The sequence below is a fragment of the Canis lupus genome, chromosome 4, assembly GCF_011100685.1.
Source record: "Canis lupus familiaris isolate Mischka breed German Shepherd chromosome 4, alternate assembly UU_Cfam_GSD_1.0, whole genome shotgun sequence".
Classification (NCBI taxonomy): Eukaryota; Metazoa; Chordata; class Mammalia; order Carnivora; family Canidae; genus Canis; species Canis lupus.
This window is the reverse complement of record NC_049225.1, coordinates 43,191,682-43,205,512: the sequence shown is the minus strand read 5'-3', so window position 1 is coordinate 43,205,512 and position 13,831 is coordinate 43,191,682. Positions and strand designations below refer to the sequence as shown.

At 38.9% G+C, this 13,831-nt stretch overlaps 1 long non-coding RNA gene across 2 annotated transcripts in view; it reads right to left on the bottom strand.

Moving 5' to 3' along the window:
• Positions 1–3,445: 3,445 nt before the first annotated feature.
• LOC119871511 overlaps positions 3,446–13,831 on the bottom strand; it is a 75,617-nt gene continuing 65,231 nt past the window's right edge. The window contains exon 3 of one of the 2 annotated variants that reach the window (XR_005358221.1): positions 3,446–3,716. This is a non-coding gene — a long non-coding RNA (uncharacterized LOC119871511). The remainder of the gene's footprint in view (positions 3,717–13,831) is intronic. The other variant, XR_005358224.1, reaches the window with a different exon arrangement.

Sequence of the window (13,831 nt, the reverse complement as noted above, 5' to 3'; positions counted from 1 at the left end):
CTTTTTTAGCGCCTTAATTTTAAATACACTTCTAAGTCAATAAAACATGCTTTGTAGAAATTCCTAGTTTCAATACCCTTCCTGAGATTTCTACAGTCTCTTAATCTTTAAGAACTAGATGGGACTTCAGAGGTCCCCTCAGCAGCAGCCTATATACACACACACTAAATATACTTGAGATCTATAGCAAAGTTTCTTCCCTTACAAATATTCAGAGAATACCTTCCATGAGAAGCTAATCTCTTACTGTGTAACAAGACTTGGACCTGTCACACCTGATTCATTCCTCATTCCCTCATGCATTCATCAACCCTTCTTTGAGTCCCTTGTTGAATAGGGTAGGGATTAAATGGGTAGATAGTGGAATCCTGACGCTACTACTAGTTGTGTAAATATGAGCACGTTATTTAACCTCTTGGGCATCATATTCCCTATCTATAAAATGGAGATAATGATAAGACTTACCTCTCAGAATTGCTATGAGAATTAGAGAGCTATAAATACAAAATAAGTTTCGAAATATAGCAAGTGTTTAATGAATTCTAATTGTCACTATTAAGTGTCAAACACTAGTCTTTAGTTAGAAGAGGAAAGATAGATTGAAAGAATGTTTAGAAATAAGGGTGAAAAAGGGAAATCCATCAACTATTTAAGGATTAAGAAATCAGAAAGAGAAAGACTGATGCCATACAATCTCACTTATATGTGGAATATAAAAAACAAACAAACAAAAACAAAACCAATACAAATCAAAACAAAACAAGAAAACCAAACTCATAGTTATGGAGAACGGACTGGTGGTTCCTAGAGGTTGGGGTGGAGGGTAGGAGAGAGGGGTGGAGGTCAAAAGGTATAAACTTCCAGGTATAAAATAAATAAGTCATGGGGATATAATGTACATGGTGACTATAGTTAATAATACTGAATTGCATATTAGAAAGTTGTTAAGAAAGTAGATCTTAAAATTTCTCATTACAAGAAAAAATTTTTTGTGACTATGTAAGGTGATAGTATTAACTATACTCATTGTGGTGATCATTTTGCAAATGTATACAAATATTGAATTATCATGTTACATACCTGAAGCAAATATCATGTTATATGTAAATTTTATCTCAATTAAAAATATATATATTTATTTTTGAAAAGAATTAAGAAACTAGGCGGCACAGTGGTACATAGCTGGTTCCCAGCCCTTACCTAAACATAATTACAGGCTTCAACAATAACTCGTAAGACATTGCCAACTTAGAATGACTTGGACCAAATAATTAAACAGTCTGGCTTGGGATGCCTGGGTGGCTCAGCTGTTAAGCCTCTGCTCAGGGCATGATCCTGGAGTCCTGAGATCGAGTCCCACATTGGGCTCCCTGCATGAAGCCTGCTTCTCCCTCTGCCTGTCTCTGCCTCTCTCTGTGTGTGTGTGTCTCATGAATAAATAAATAAAATCTTAAAAAAAAAATAAACAGTTTTGTTTGAAGGACTTTAAGAGTTCAAAGAAGAGATCACTGTGGACTGAAGGGGACAGAAAAGACTTCATGTAGGAGGCATGGCTTGTCCTGGGCTTCACTGAACAAGTAGGATATAATCCATCTTCCAATGGATAAGGAGGCTTTTGAGGGAAAAGCATCAAATGCAGAGAGATGGGGCAGCCTGGGTGGCTTAGCGGTTTAGCGCCTGCCTTCAGCCCAGGGCGTGATCCTGAAGACCCGGGATCGAGTCCCACGTTAGGCTCCCTGCATGGAGCCTGCTTTTCCCTCTGCCTGTGTCTCTGCCTCTCTCTCTGTGTCTCTCATGAGTAAATAAATAAAATCTTAAAAAAAAAAAAAAGCAGAGAGATGGGGACTACTGTGACACAGGCTACATTGACCATCTGGACTAATTTTCAGTGGTCAGCCCAGGAATCAGGCTTGCCATCACCCTTATTTTCTGCCTTACAATTAAAAGGTAGACCTCCACACAAGCCTCAGGCTGGCTTTGGGTTCATCCCTTTCAGTGGATCTTATACCACTGGATCTTATACAAGTGGACTTATATACCCTCCACCAGTTCAGCTTTCTCTCAACGCTATTGTCGTCTTGTCTCTACCCTGCTTCTCAGCTTCCACTGTCTGCCCCATCCTTAAGCCCATCTCATTGCTTTCAGGGTAAAACCAAGCCCTTTAGCCTAATACACATTGTTCTTCACAATCTGACAATGAACTGCCTTCAGTTATGTGTTCCAGTATACCTTTCCCCTCTTTTCCTCACTGTTCCTCCAGCTAGGCTTTTCATTCCTGCTTCAATCGGTCCAAACTTTAATACAGAATTACCTCCATTCTTCCCTCAGCCGTCTAATTCATCACTCTTTGTGGACAATTTATTTGTGAACTTTCTGGTTCTTTTACAATTTTCTAATTCTTGTATTGTTTGCTAGCTTTCCTATCTTTTTGTTAGCTTCTCTAACCCACTACATTTTCTCTCTTTTGAACTCATAGAACATGTTTGTTCTACTCAAAGCAAGTAAATTTGTAGTATTACTTAGCTAGGTTTTCATATTGTTATTTCATTTGGGGGGAGATTTACTATTTTTTTTAATTGAGATCTTAGTTTCCAATCTGAATTACAAATTCCTCAAGACCAGGACTTGTATCTGATTCTTCTTGAAAGCACAATAGTTGATTAATTAATTATGAGGGATGACAGGAACCAGAGATATCAATTTACAAAACTCGTTTAAACTACCCAAATGGGGACAAGCATCAGAAAAAAGCTGGATTTCAAGGTCAGTGGGGGTACAGACCAGACCCCCTGTAAAATAGACCATGAGAACAATAAGGATTTTTATCTTTTTTTTTTCACTTTTACTTTTGCTTTTGTTTGAGACTCTGAGATTTGAATTCAGAAAGTTACTGCTCTTAAATCAACACTTTTGGGGCATGAGGAACAAGGGGGAAAGGATGAGGATTGGGCAGAGGAAGAAGCAAGAAGCTGAACTGTGCTGTAGTTTTAACAGTCTTCACCCAATCTCATAGGGAGCTCTGGTGCTGAAGTGTCCCTTAAATTGTACCAATTGAAGCCAAGGAGCCAGGTCTTTATATGTCCACTAAGACAATTCTTTGGATATTAGCTATACCTAAGGAAAAAGAGTAACATTGGGCAAAGCAACTGCTTTTGGCAAATCCTGGAGAGACATGCAGCTATGAGCTGTAGGGAGTCAACAGCACCACTAGCAGCTGGCAGAATAAGTGCCCGAGTCTTAAAGGCAGAGCCTGGTGGTGTATCACAGTATCCACTACAGTTAGGTCATAGAACAGTATGATCTCTTGGCCTTCTCAGCTTAACCTCTGTGCTTGGCACTCAGCCCTGCCTGTTCTCTGGCTATTATGTTTTAGATGCCCAACCTGACTTAAAATGTGTTCATTATAGTTCAAAATTTTAATTTTTTGTAAGTTGTTCCTTCCTTGCAGTTTCTTGTTCCACTTGTCAGAAACAAACTATCAAAAACTATTTATTAGCTGAACTAGCAACTGGTCAGTGTCCAAATCAACAGCACTTACTGTGGAATCAGATAAGCAGCTGTTTATCAGATGACTCCTGGAATCTCAAGTGGAGATTCAGCCTTCATGGGATCCAGGCAAGACTGGAAAAATAACCTTGGAGTTTCAGCACTTCCCAGAAACACCAGCTGACCAAATACTTTAAAGTGTCAAGGAGTTGACAACAGGGTAGAGCTGTCTTAATGTGAGGAAAGAAAAACTGACTTAGCAAAAAGTAACAAGGAGACAGTATGAACTAATTTGCTGATTCATGATCACTTTGAATTGCTACAGGTTCCACTTGGGTGGCCCTTCTCCCTAATCCATCAACTCTGCCACTTCTCATCATCACATCTTTTGTTACTGATGAGGATGATAATGATGATTTGAGAAATTTAACAAATATAAGAACTAAAAATAATAAAACATGGTGTCCTCTTTCTAGAATTTAGGTATCCTTTTTCTAGAATTCACTATCATTCACTTTTTGACATATTTGCTTGTGTGTTTTTAATTAAAAATATTAGAAGTATAATTCAAATCACCTCTGTTCTTTCTTTCCATAGGCAAAAGAGGTCATAATTTTAATGTGCATCTTTCCAGTCTATTTTTATTAGTTTTAAATGCATATGTTTGTATCCATGAGAACATAAAATATTGTAATATATGGTTTTTAAGTTGCAAACTATATTGCACTTTAACTTCTCTTCATTAATTCTTTTTGAAAATTTTTTATATTGGTATACATAGTTTTAGTTCATTTTTAACTGCTTATAATAGTCCATCAGAGAACCATATTACATTTTATTTATTTCTTCTCCTACTGATGAACATTTCCAAGATTCTCCTTTTTGTGCGTTTTTCCCCTTTCTTGACAGCTCAACATGAATGAAATGTCTTTTTTATTTTTTAATTTCTAGTTGAGATTGACCAGGTCTCCAGAGAAGAATTCCCACTGTATCTTTGTTCTTTGCCCCTCTGCCTCAGCCCTGACAAATACCAGGTGCTGGTTTCTAGAATTCCCATTGTTTTCTGAAATTGTTCTTGCCAAAGATTTCATTCCTAGCCAGACCTAAAGAACAGATCAAGGAAGTGGCAAATATGGACAACATGAATAATGTTCATTGGGCCTCAATATAAAAACTAGAGCTATTTCTGGAGATTCATTCCAAGAAAATAATTCAAAGAAACAAAAAAAAAATCTTTGTTTATGAAGATTTTTATTATAGAACAATTTTTTTAATGGGAAAAATGAGAAATAACCAAAATGGTCAACAATAGGGAGTCTTTATACAAATCATGGTATATCAACATAATAAAATATTATTAGTTCTTTCACAATGATGATTTTAAAAATTCTGTATTAGATGGAAATATATAAAATTCCTCTATCTGGTTCAAAACAGATGGATATGTGCAATTTCATCTAATCCAAATTTAAGAGTAACAGAGGAAATTAAATGATGTTATAACGTTAGATGAAAAATGCAAGAAGCAAAATTATGTCTACTGTATGCAAACATTTATCTGCATTTTGACAAGAACTTAAAGGAACTACAGAAAAATTAAAACAGTTATATTAAAGAAGGAGAGTGGAGGATAACTAAAACTTATTAAATGTACATATCCAGGACTTTATAAACATTTTTGTTTTAATACACACACACACAGACACACACACACAGAGCTTTTTAAATTCCCACTTAGAGGTGAAGCTGCAATTCAAAGTGATTAATTTTTTTTTAGTGTCATAAATCAATAGAGTGGCAGAGCTAGAATTTGCATCCAGTCCTCTTTGATTTCAAAGTCTGCACTCCACTCATGTCCTTCTCTGGTGGGATGAAAATGTCATCTTTTCTTTATACCTTTCATAATATTACTCATGTAATAAACAGAAATTCAAATTAAAAATTTCTCATAAAGGAGAGTATAAGGAAAATGGGTCACTGAACAACTATTCCTATCCTGTCTGATCCAGAGTGACAGGGCACCTACCTAGAATGGGTCTTTGATTTTCCAAGCTTGCCCTTAGGGTTCTTGGTGTAGAGCAAAATACTGCTGGGAAGAGGGTGGCAGTCAACAGACAGAGACAATTGGATTGGGAATGGGAAGAGCCATGTACTGCCTAAGGCCATTTGATCAAAGCTCTTGAACAAAGAGAACTTCACTATTATATGGTGCTTTTGAGAACGAGCTGAAAACTGTTTGGGTGTTGTGAATATTATCAGGGAGACACCTCTAATTTCCAACCTGACTCAAGGAGCAGAGAGGAGCATTAGGAGGGGAGTCTGGACTTCAGGGTTCCTTGGTTCAGTTCCTAAGCAGATCTGTATTCTTGGGCAAATGACTGAAGTTCTCAGTTTTCTCACCTGACACATGAAAAGAGTTTGCTGCTTCCAGCACTAAGTGTTTCTCTGGCTCTTTTTTCCACCCAGAAAGAAGAGTCCTAGTGTCTGCTAAATTGAGAAATTGTGTGTCAGATGTCTGAAAATCAAAGGAAGTGCTTATTCTTCTTACCTTTACTCTTTCAGAACATGGAGTACTTCCACTAATACTTCTACTCTTTTCTCCAGCCACTAATATGATCACTACCTTTCTGACTATCAGGAAGGCCATATCCTGGATCTAGTGCATAGAGATACTCTGCCACAAACGTGGGAAACAGGCTCTGTCAACTCTTACTTCATCCCACCTGCCAGCCAAAGGGCCAAATTGTACTTTGTGTTCCTGCTCTTAGGCAGAAAGCATGCCAGGTCAGGCTGTGGATCTGTCTCCAAATGAAGACCTAGAGACTCAATCCCCTCCTCAGCTCTCTATCCTGCCAGTTACCAGCTATAGCCCTTCAGTTACCTGGCTAGGTAAATTTTCAGCTGTGCAGACCCCAGAGACAGGTACCAAAATTTAAACTGGGGCGTGGGGAAGAACAAGTCATGGGAAGACCCATTATTACTTCAAGGTCAATCTATATTCCAGCACAGAGTGCCAGCAGCCCTGAATCTCAGTATTCACAAAGCTTATCCTAGAATTTGGTCTTCCTCAAGCTTCTTATATCTGTCTGCCACTGATGAAAGAAGAAAGAGAAAGAAAGAAAGAAGAAAGAAAGAAAGAAAGAAAGAAAGAAAGAAAGAAAGAAAGAAAGAAAGAAAGAAAGAAAGAAAGAGAGAGTCATTGGTATCCCCAAACCTCAAATATTGAACCAAAATCTGGAATACCAGTCCAGAATCAGATATAACCTCCTTATCAAACTGTTACTATGAGAATGAGAGAACAAAGAAGACAGAGACATATGAAAAAAAAAAAAAGTAGATTGCAGAACCAAAATAACATTCAACAGTTGAGGTTTCTGAATCTCTTAACTCACAAAGGTGAATTAAACAAGAATGCTGAACTCTGGACTCCAAGATCTAAAGGGAGAATGAAAGGTTGGTGAGTAAGCCAATGCCTAGCCAGGGATATGTCCTGGTTCCCAGGGTACCAACACACATATAAACAGAGCAGAGGTAAGATATATAACTCTATTTACAGGACTGCATTGGAAAGTCTGAGAAAATATGAATAGGTGTACTGTCTTCTACCCTAGAGTGCCTGAAATCAAAAGCCACCATCAGCCAACTTTAAGATACATAGCCTTAAGCAAAGATAAACCATGCATACCCTCAATTTTCCTAATTGCAGAATAGGTACCACAATAGCCCTCTAATAGGGTTGTTGGAGTATTTAATGGGATAATCCATGTAAAGTCCCAGCACATCCAGTGCTTTGAAAAACACTGGGCTTCTCTCCTAACACATAGGCTCTGAAAGGGAAAAGGCCAGTGTTACATTTGCTATTAGTGGATCTCTAATGTCTAACACAGTGTCTCAGAAAACACTTATTGTTGTTATTGACATTATGGTATTGGGGAAGAGATTGTACCCTCTTTATTCTCCCTAGACTAGCTTCTCTCTCATTTGAAGCTAGATAAATACACTGCTGAGGGTTAGCCTATGCCTATCTCATCTAAAGTTTCCTTTTTCTCCTGCAGCTTCAGCAACTATTGCTGTATGGAAAGATGGAAACTAGCTAACATCAACCAATCCAGCTGGAGTCTTGGTCTGATTCTTTCTCTCTAAGACAGATCCAACAAGGCAGCAGCTTGCCTTAATTGGATTGATAGGATTTGATTAACTTGATTTCATTTGATTGATTTTCAAATTCCTTTCTTATTTTCACTCTGAGTTCCCCCCAAATTCAAGAGGAAGAGAACAATCAGGTAGAAGGAGATAATCTCCAATATCAGAATCAGTGTCTTTCCCTCACTTGGTTGATAGTGACTAGAGTGGAAGGGGCCTCTGTTGGAGTAAAGACTAAAGAAAGAGATGGTTTTTCCAATTCAGATTAACTTATTTTTTGAGAATAAAATATATATACTTTCTTATAGCTAGACTAAACAGTTGGCAATGAGGGTTTTGGGTCCTGGAATCCTGCCAATTAGGAGGAAAACTGAATTTCATTCATGGTAGACTGAAGCTAGTAGTCTAATCAAGTTCCTAGTATCATTTAGGATTTGGATTCTAGGTAGACTAAATAGATTCTGTCCCATTCACTAATTCACTATCTTGTAGCCCTTGAGTTGCCACAATCAGACAACATCTTTGCTGGCCAGGTGACCAGGCTAATGTAGCATCAGGAGCATCTTAGATGATTAACAGATGTTCAGTCAGGTTTAAACATTGAGGTTGTCTGTCTAGACAGCTAGTCAAACCTCTTCATATCTCCCATGAGCCTTGCCCTGACTCTCCCTCTCTCCAGCTGTAGGAATGGCTGACATATACTTTCTAAACATGGGTTCCTAAAGTGAGAAAATAGAACTGAATAGGGACCATAGGACCCCACCAGGGAGAGTCCACAAATTAAGAAAATTGTTCAAAAAACCCCCACAGTCTGTGGCAGAATAAGAACTTGAGCTCATGTCTTTGGACTCCAAGGCCAGTATTGTTTCTACTAGATGATCTCTATATTGAGAAATATTTTCCCTTTTCTCCACACTTAATAGAGTATTGATTATCTGTGAAAATGGGATTTACTAAGCCATATTCTGTACCCACTGTTGGACATTACAGGTGCTTGGAAGTTCCCATTCTTAGAAGCCCAAATTTCTGAGATGTGAACAATTGTCCAGGAGGCAGTTGGTCTCAAGCATATGAAAATAAACTCTGTATTAGTTTATTGGGGCTACCAAAATGAAGTAAATCAGATGGCTTAAACAATAGATATTTATTGTCTAATAGTTCTGGAGGCTAGCAGTTCAAAATCAAATTATTAGCAGGGGATTCTTTCTGAGGGTTATGAGGAAAGATTCTGTTCTAGGTCTTTTAACTTGGTTTATAGGCAGCTATCTTCTCTCTAGGTCTTTTCACATTGTATTCCCTCTATACATGCCTCACTTTGTGTCCAAATTTCCCCATTTTATAAAGACATCCGCCATATTGAATTAGGGTTCACATTTAGTAAAAGAACCTAACTCCAAATAAAGTCACATTCTGAGATACTAGGGGTTAAGACTTTAATGTATTGGGGATCCCTGGTTGGTTCAGCGGTTTAGCGCCTTGCCTTCAGCCCAGGGTGTGATCCTGGAGATCTGGGATTGAGTCCCATGTCAGGCTTCCTGCAGGGAGCCTGCTTCTCTCACTGCCTGCTTCTCTAACTGCCTGTGTCTCTGCCTCTCTTTCTCTCTCTCTCTCATGAATAAATAAAAAAATATTTAAAAAAGACTTCAATGTGTTAATTTTGGAGGAACACAACTGAACCCATACAAAACTCGAAATCAATGTTTCCCAAATTTCAGCCATTTGTGTATGTATCATCATCATACCTTTGCATATCATTCATATGCCATTATAGGATACCCCCTTCCTATTCAAAAATCACCTTGTTGTATTGGCATAGATTTACTGTAAAAGAAACTTTTATCTCTGTATAAATAATCAACCAATGCTTTTCTAAAATTTATTAATATTTAAAAGTTCACATACCACATATCTCACGTACAACCACTGGTATGAATATCTACCTTTGAGAAACACAAGTCCACATGACTCATAAATGTGCAGGTTTGCATGTATACCGTGTGATATAGGGTTTTATGGGTTTTTACTGAATGAGGCAAATCCCATTTAAGAGGTAGTAGTTCTTGAAATTCCAAGTGCTCCAAAGCAATTCTCTGCATTTCTCCAGCCTCATAGAAATAGTCCATTTAACTTTCTGTATAGTAGGGTCAAAAAAAGATTCTAAAATGGGAAAGCAGGATGAGAAGGGATCTACTTCTCACTTTTCTTCTCTTTAGGAATTTGTTTAATTGCTGCAAGTGATACATGAAGAGTTATGGAATAATTTTAAAGAGATAAATTAAGGTGAGGTCAGATACCTTCAATCTTGCAGCTCACTGGCTAAATAGTTTCTGAATGAGTTATTAATCTTCTGCTATAGAAGTTCTGGAGTAGGGGATCCCTGGGTGGCGCAGCGGTTTGGCGCCTGCCTTTGGCCCAGGGCGCGATCCTGGAGACCCGGGATTGAATCCCATGTCGGGCTCCCAGTGCATGGAGCCTGCTTCTCCCTCTGCCTATGTCTCTGCCTCTCTCTCTCTCTCTCTGTGTGACTATCATGAATAAATAAAAAAAAATTAAAAAAAAAGAAGGTCTGGAGTAGAATCAGTTAATTTTAAGGGTAATAGTGGGAAGTACATCATCCTCATAGTCTTCCCAGCTCATCTCCTAGACATCAGACCACTGGAAAAATCCTATAGATCAAGAGGGACAATTATGACCCCAAAGCCCTTCCTACTCCCACAGCAGGCACAACCAATTTTCCATGGACCTCTTTACTATGGGGCCTTTAAGGACATACAAATCCTTTTACAATACTCCAGGAATCCACTACCAACTTATCAACATTGTACACAGAGAAAAAAACAACAGGTCAGCTCCTATCTGGTGAGAGAGGCTACTTTCTCTGGCCTCTACAAAGAGCCAATTCTGTAAGAAGCCTAGGAAAAGCTCTTCCCTACTCTATTCTCTCTCTCTACTCCCTCCTCACTTCTGACTTCTTATCCTCTGGAACTCAGCTAAAACACCTCTCCACAGAGACTTTCCTACAGAGACCTTAGCTCTCTAAACAAATGTCTGTGTTAATATTCTCAGATTTATCTCTATCTCAGCTTTCTAAAAAGATTTTTATTTGTTCATTCGTTCATTCATTCATTCATTCATTCATTCATTCATTAGAGACACACAGAGAGAGGCAGAGACATAGGCCGAGGGAGAAGAAGGCTTCCTGCAGGGATCTCAAGTGGGACTTGATCCCAGCACCGCCGGATCATGCCCTGAGCTGAAGGCAGACGCTCAACCACTGAGTCACCCAGGCGCCCCTCTATCTCAGATGTTTGTTTGGTTCCTTCATGTAGTTTACCATGACTTACAATTGCTATTTACTTAGGTAATTATTTTTTCAACAGTTTAACCCATTTGAATGTAAGCTCTGTGAAAGTAAGGGTTACATTAGTCTTGGTCACCATTCTATCACCAGCATACACTAGGAATACACTCAATAAATATTGTTGAAAGGAACATAAAAAGAAAAAGAGAAGAAAATAAAACAAAGGGAGGAAAGTGGAAGGAAGCAAAAAAAGGGAGTGGAAAAAATGGAGGAGGAAGAATGGAGAAAGGGATGGGAGTGGAGGAGAGGAAAGAGAGAGGTTTTTCTCTGGGCCACCAACAACTGGCCACAATATGGAGATGCATAGTGACTGGTCAGCAGTTTATTTGGGAGTGAGGTATCCCTGTGTGTGTTTTCTATAATGGAGCATTTTCCCTCTGCCTAGGATCTTGTCTCCAAAATAGTAATGTTAGGGGGAAACATTAGGGGTTGGGGAGAAGTGAGAGACTGCTGCCCTCCTCTCTACCTCTTTCTGGCTCTCCTCTATGTTGAAGAGTGATTTATCTCTCTTCAGATCAGACTCTGGCATCTACTGTCTGCCAGTTTCTATAGGCAGGGTAATGATTTAAAGCCACTGTTTGCCTGGGCCCAATCTCTGTGTTTCTCTTTCAGGCTTCTGGCCTCAGCAGAGCATGAGGCCAGCTATGTCTGTCCATGTGCCTGGCTGTAGGAAAGTCTGCTATACAGACCCACTTCCTCCATGTTCATCCCAAGTTCTAGACTTAAAGGTAAAGAACAGATGCTCACTAGGCCCCATCAAGTCACATTCTTCTACCAGCTTCGTCAATTATGTTATAGATATTTCGAGTTCCATCTGACTTGAATGTCCATTTCTTAAAAGGCTTAGAACTCAAATGGGTGAAGGGTGAGTTTAACTATGCCCTCACAAAACCCAATAGGTAAAGAGAAAGAAAGATCCTGCATGATATCAGCTCTACTTTGCAATACTAGAAACCTACTAGCTGGTAGAATATGCAAACCTTTTTGGCAGGCCATTAAATGTCAAAGACACCTTTTGGCATTATGCTTCCGCCTCAGGCTCCTCCAGAGCTTGTGATGAGAGCCCTAGGACACCTTGTAGATTAGAAACATCACAAGAGACATAGAGAGGAAAGTCCTGGGGAGCTAGGTGAGGTCATTTCAGAAAAAGCCTGGCTCATCATAGGACAGCATTATGGATGAGTACCATTAAGATGGATGTCAGGCCCTCTTGCAAGATGTCCCCGTCAGATACTGAGAATATTAACATAGAAGTGGAATATTCCCAGAGTGATTTACTACAGCACTTTATGGGATGTGGGAGCATTGTTTACGGTTGTTAGGAATTTGCAAATGCTTTTATTTTATTTAATTTAGCTTTAATTAGCCAGCATCATTAGTTTCAGATGTAGAGTTCAGTTACTCATCAGTTGCTTAGAACACCCAGTGCTCATCACATCAGGTGCCCTTCTTAATGCCCATCACCCAGTTACCCGCCCCCCACAACCCTCCTTCATCAACCCTCAGTTCGTTTCCCAGAGTTAAGAGTCCCTCATCATTTATCTCCCTCTCTAACTTTTTTCCTATTCAGTTTTTCCTCCCTTCCCTTATGGTCCTCTGTACTATTTCTTATATTCCACACATGAGTGAAACCATATGATAATTGTCTTTCTCTGACTTATTTCACTTAGCATAATACCCTCTAGTTCCATTCATACTAATGTAAATGGTAGGTATTCATCCTTTCTATATCTTTGGGGTAAATACCCAGTAGTGCAATTACTGTGTCATAGGGTAGCTCTATCTAACTTCTTAAAGGAACCTCCATACTATCCTCCAGAGTGGCTGCACCAGTTCACATTCCCACCAACAGTGCAAGGTTTGCCTTTATCCACAGCCTCAACATTTGTAGCTTCCTGTCTTATTAATTTTAGCCATTCTACCTGGTGTAAAGTGGTATCTCATTGTGGTTTTGATTTGTATTTCCCTGATGACAACTGATGTTGAGCATTTTTTCATGTTTCTGTTGGCCATGTGTATGTCTTCTTTGGAGAAATGTTTGTTCATGTCTTCTGCCCATTTCCTGACTGGGTTATTTGTTTTTTGGGTGTTGAGTTTGAGAAGTTCTTTATAGATCTAGCCCTTTATCTGTTGTCATTTGCAAATATCTTCTCCTGTTCTGTAGGTTGCCTTTTAGTTTTGTTTACTGTTTTCTTTGCTGTGCACAAGCTTTTTATCTTGATGAAGCCCCAATAGTTCTTTTTTTGCCTTGGTTTGCCTTGCCTTTAGAGATGTGTCTTGCAAGAAGTTGCCTTGGCTGAGGTTAAAAAAGGTGCTGCCTGCTTTCCTCTCCAGGATTTTGATGGATTCCTGTCTCACATGTAGGTCTTCTGAATGTATCCATTTTGAGTTTATCTTTGTGTATGGTGTAAGAGAATGGTCTAGGTTTCATTCTCCTGCATGTGGCTGAACAGCATTTTCCCAGCACCATTTGTTTAAAAGACAGTCTTTCTTCTATTAGATATTCTTTCCTGCTTTGTCAAAGATTGGTTGACCATAGAGTTGAGCATCCATTTCTGGGCTATTTTGTTCCATTGATCTATGTGTCTATTTTTGTGCCAGTACCATGCTGTCTTGTAATACAGTTTGAAGTCAGGCATTATGATGCCCCAGCTTTGGTCTTCTTTTTTTTAACATTCCTCTGGCTATTCAGAGTCTTTTCTAATTAGAATTACTTGTTCCAGCTCACGAAACATGTTGATGCTATTTCAATAGGAATTGTATTGAATGTGTATCTTATGGGTTTTGGTGCACTTGTAAATGGGATTGATTCCTTAATATCTCTTTCTTCAGTCTCTGTTA